We start from the raw sequence: 6000 nt of genomic DNA, 5'->3' as shown, positions 1-6000 counted from the left end.
TGTTTTCCAGGTCTCCTCACAGAAATAATTAGCTCCACCTGTGAATCTTTTAAAACATGTCAGTGAGTAATGAGTACACCTGTGCTCCTGCTGAGTGACCTGGGTAACGTGACCTGTGTGGGGTCCTGAAGACCGAGTTTGAGAACCATTGCTGTAATCTGTAGTGATCGGGATCCTCTCACCTCTCTTCTGTATCTTAGGCTCCCATTTATCAAAGGGAATTTGAGGTAAATTCTCCGAAAACACCTGTTTTCGGGGGTTTACCTCAGATACTAAGTATCCCCCGAATGTATGAAGGAGGGACCGCTGTACATATCTCCGATACCTGCTGCGATTCCTCCATTGCCGCCGGCAGCCGCCTCCCCCATAGCTTTCTATGGGGGATGCGATGCTGCCAAATGTATCAATATCCGGAATGCGAAGCATTCCCGATATTGGCCCCAGCAGCTAACGCCATCTAAAGATAGCGTTAGCCGCTGTAGCCTATGGGGACTTACCGCATGTCAGCCGGCGGAGGGATCTCCCAGATCCCTCCACCGGCAATGGGAGCCGCTCATGTGCAGTACGCGGGACTGCGCATGCGCAACAGTCTCCGGCCACATTGCAGGAACGGGCTCCGAAACCCTGCATGTGCCGGGTCATACATTGGGCCGCTTTGATCGCATTTTGCAATGCGATCATGGGCAGTACTGCATGCCCTGATCACATTGCAAAATGCGATCATTAATAAATGGGCCCCACTGTATGTTCCTGTACAGTTATCATGGTATAATATATATGTCCCCTTATTGTACAGCACTGCAGTGTATGATGGTGATATAGTGTAATCTGTAGTGACCTCTCACCTCCTGTATCACTGTATGTTCCTGTACTGTTATCATGGTATAATCTATATGCCCCCTTATTGTACAGCACTGCAGTATATGATGGTGATATAGTGTAATCTGTAGTGACCTCTCACCTTCTGTATCACTGTATGTTCCTGTACTGTTATCATGGTATAATCTATATGCCCCCTTATTGTACAGCACTGCAGTATATGATGGTGATATAGTGTAATCTGTAGTGACCTCTCACCTTCTGTATCACTGTATGTTCCTGTACTGTTATCATGGTATAATCTATATGTCCCCTTATTGTACAGCTCTGCAGTATATGATGGTGATATAGTGTAATCTGTAGTGACCTCTCACCTTCTGTATCACTGTATGTTCCTGTACTGTTATCATGGTATAATCTATATGTCCCCTTATTGTACAGCGCTGCAGTATATGATGTGATATAGTGTAATCTGTAGTGACCTCTCACCTTCTGTATCACTGTATGTTCCTGTACTGTTATCATGGTATAATATATATGTCCCCTTATTGTACAGCGCTGCAGTATATGATGGTGATATAGTGTAATCTGTAGTGACCTCTCACCTTCTGTATCACTGTATGTTCCTGTACTGTTATCATGGTATAATGTATATGTCCCCTTATTGTACAGCGCTGCAGTATATGATGGTGATATAGTGTAATCTGTAGTGACCTCTCACCTTCTGTATCACTGTATGTTCCTGTACTGTTATCATGGTATAATCTATATGTCCCCTTATTGTACAGCACTGCAGTATATGATGGTGATATAGTGTAATCTGTAGTGACCTCTCACCTCCTGTATCACTGTATGTTCCTGTACTGTTATCATGGTATAATCTATGTGTCCCCTTATTGTACAGCACTGCAGTATATGATGGTGATATAGTGTAATCTGTAGTGAGCGGGGTCCTCTCACCTTCTGTATCACTGTATGTTCCTGTACTGTTATCATGGTATAATCTATATGTCCCCTTATTGTACAGCACTGCAGTATATGATGGTGATATAGTGTAATCTGTAGTGACCTCTCACCTTCTGTATCACTGTATGTTCCTGTACTGTTATCATGGTATAATCTATATGTCCCCTTATTGTACAGCACTGCAGTATATGATGGTGATATAGTGTAATCTGTAGTGACCTCTCACCTTCTGTATCACTGTATGTACCTGTACTGTTATCATGGTATAATCTATATGTCCCCTTATTGTACAGCGCTGCAGTATATGATGGTGATATAGTGTAATCTGTAGTGAGCGGGGTCCTCTCACCTTCTGTATCACTGTATGTTCCTGTACTGTTATCATGGTATAATCTATATGTCCCCTTATTGTACAGCGCTGCAGTATATGATGGTGATATAGTGTAATCTGTAGTGACCTCTCACCTTCTGTATCACTGTATGTACCTGTACTGTTATCATGGTATAATCTATATGTCCCCTTATTGTACAGCGCTGCAGTATATGATGTGATATAGTGTAATCTGTAGTGACCTCTCACCTTCTGTATCACTGTATGTTCCTGTACTGTTATCATGGTATAATCTATATGTCCCCTTATTGTACAGCACTGCAGTATATGATGTGATATAGTGTAATCTGTAGTGACCTCTCACCTTCTGTATCACTGTATGTTCCTGTACTGTTATCATGGTATAATCTATATGTCCCCTTATTGTACATGGTGATATAGTGCAATCTGTAGTGATCTCTCACCTTCTGTATCACTGTATGTTCCTGTACTGTTATCATGGTATAATCTATATGTCCCCTTATTGTACAGCACTGCAGTATATGATGGTGATATAGTGTAATCTGTAGTGACCTCTCACCTTCTGTATCACTGTATGTTCCTGTACTGTTATCATGGTATAATCTATATGTCCCCTTATTGTACAGCGCTGCAGTATATGATGGTGATAGTGTAATCTGTAGTGACCTCTCACCTTCTGTATCACTGTATGTTCCTGTACTGTTATCATGGTATAATCTATATGTCCCCTTATTGTACAGCGCTGCAGTATATGATGGTGATAGTGTAATCTGTAGTGACCTCTCACCTTCTGTATCACTGTATGTTCCTGTACTGTTATCATGGTATAATCTATATGTCCCCTTATTGTACAGCGCTGCAGTATATGATGGTGATATAGTGTAATCTGTAGTGACCTCTCACCTTCTGTATCACTGTATGTTCCTGTACTGTTATCATGGTATAATATATATGTCCCCTTATTGTACAGCGCTGCAGTATATGATGGTGATATAGTGTAATCTGTAGTGACCTCTCACCTTCTGTATCACTGTATGTTCCTGTACTGTTATCATGGTATAATCTATATGTCCCCTTATTGTACAGCGCTGCAGTATATGATGGTGATATAGTGTAATCTGTAGTGACCTCTCACCTTCTGTATCACTGTATGTTCCTGTACTGTTATCATGGTATAATATATATGTCCCCTTATTGTACAGCACTGCAGTATATGATGGTGATATAGTGTAATCTGTAGTGACCTCTCACCTTCTGTATCACTGTATGTTCCTGTACTGTTATCATGGTATAATATATATGTCCCCTTATTGTACAGCGCTGCAGTATATGATGGTGATATAGTGTAATCTGTAGTGACCTCTCACCTCCTGTATCACTGTATGTTCCTGTATTGTTATCATGCTATAATCTATATGTCCCCTTATTGTACAGCACTGCAGTATATGATGGTGATATAGTGTAATCTGTAGTGACCTCTCACCTTCTGTATCACTGTATATTCCTGTACTGTTATCATGGTATAATCTATATGTCCCCTTATTGTACAGCACTGCAGTATATGATGGTGATATAGTGTAATCTGTAGTGACCTCTCACCTTCTGTATCACTGTATGTTCCTGTACTGTTATCATCTATATGTCCCCTTATTGTACAGCACTGCAGTATATGATGGTGATATAGTGTAATCTGTAGTGACCTCTCATCTTCTGTATCACTGTATGTTCCTGTACTGTTATCATGGTATAATCTATATGTCCCCTTATTGTACAGCGCTGCAGTATATGATGGTGATATAGTGTAATCTGTAGTGACCTCTCACCTTCTGTATCACTGTATGTTCCTGTACTGTTATCATGGTATAATATATATGTCCCCTTATTGTACAGCGCTGCAGTATATGATGGTGATATAGTGTAATCTGTAGTGACCTCTCACCTTCTGTATCACTGTATGTTCCTGTACTGTTATCATGGTATAATATATGTCCCCTTATTGTACATCGCTGCAGTATATGATGGTGATATATATATATATATATATATATATAATATATATATATATATATGTATATAATAAAATGATAACCAAACAAATAGTTTTGAATGGCAGTAACAGACCTCACTCTTATATCTGTGACCCTTCTTGTGAAGAGAGTTCTGTCTGCTATGAGATATTATCCTGAAAGAAGCTGCAATCAGTGTCGGATAATGACAGCAATAGCCAGCTTTCATAATCAGACTTATCAGGACAGGAATGTGCTGAACGCTTGATTAGACAGCTCCTGGATTACAGCGCAAATCTCTCTTGTCATAGCCACAATTTAAGATATCGAGTCAGTCACCACATATCAATGAAATTGGGTTATGTTTGCAGGTTCATCAATAACTTTGAATCATGCGTCTCTCACGGCTGCTAAAATATTACCTCTGCTGCTATATCTCTCAGTTATTTCATCAGGGCCTCCACGAGAACATCTCTCCCGCTACCCAGGCTGGGGCCCGTCTCGTGTGAACGCCGACTTCAGTAAAAAGCCCCATTTGTCATTGGAGTAATTATATCAGATGAGGGCGTGTGGTCTCCTACAGACAGTAGGATGGACAGTAAGACGATGGACAGATCTACTGTAAGAATCCGGTTATAGATGGGGATAATACTGAACGTTTCCTCCTAGGAAGACAGCTGGATGTGATCTCCTTACACTACACACAGACTTTTGATACGATCCAAATATGACTGATACCTAAATTAAAAAGTGTTAAGGAAATGGAACCTCAGGAGCCTATGCGTTAATAATTGCGGCAGCGCTGCGATTACTATTAGCCTTCATCGTCACAGACTTTTTCATTTTTAACTAAAGTACCCCAGCTATGTACTAAAATGAACGGGGTTGCGATGACTGCGAGTTACATCCCAGTCACACTGTAGAGGGATCTGTCACACTTCCAAAAGACGTCTGCTCGGAATCTTACCCAGCGTCAGTTACATGAGCTGCTCGTAGGCTGGGGGAGAAGGATCCTGAGATCCCTCTCCTGGGAGAATGTTTCCATAGACCTAAAGCCGTTACCACCATATGAGCAGGGCGTTAAGCAACTCAGAAAAGCTGTTTTGTTTTTTTTGGAGCTTGGTACATAGGGGTCATAACAAAGTTCATGTAATAAGCATCTATTCTTACATATGATATTAATAAACAGTTATTTTGTAATGACCTGCTGAACGGCTCTAATTTTATTAATGGGGAGACCACGATGATCTCTTTAAAGAGCCTGAGCCAGATGCAGCAGTGGTTTCAGACACGGTGGCGCATGGTTTTCGCCTGCGCATGCTTGGGAGTGCATCGCACATGTGTCACGATTTTGTTCGTACAGAGTTGCAGAACAAATATAGATGCATGGTGGCAGAACTGTATGGTGTGTTCCTGGGTGGTGAAAAGACGAACATATCTGCGTCCAAATAAGAATCGGGCCTAAAGTGGCTGAAACTGGGCTCATCAGTACCAATTATATGATCATATGAACTGTGTTGATTTCAGCTCACATTCATGCAAATTACACAATTACGTAATAAAAAAAAAAACATGTAACGTATAAATATATACTATATCAGCAATAATCCGTATAGTGGGAGAAACGCAGAGTGCGCAGTGACTACACACAATGGCCAGACAAATTCACGGAACTCTCCGTAAGGGAACGCGGTCCCTGCAGGCCAGGAGCCAGTACAATATATCATTTTACAGAGATGAAAGACTAATACCTGTTTTTTTCTGATATTCTTACAGATTCGAATATAAAAAAAGATTTCTTATTAAGAAAATGTGATTGGGAAAATGTCAGGAATATAAAGAATACAAACTGCGCAC

Source organism: Taudactylus pleione, unplaced genomic scaffold, assembly GCF_031769625.1.
Source record: "Taudactylus pleione unplaced genomic scaffold, aTauple2 ptg000583l, whole genome shotgun sequence".
Taxonomy (NCBI): domain Eukaryota; kingdom Metazoa; phylum Chordata; class Amphibia; order Anura; family Myobatrachidae; genus Taudactylus; species Taudactylus pleione.
The sequence above is the reverse complement of the archived record's forward strand: the minus strand, read 5'-3'. Positions refer to the sequence as shown.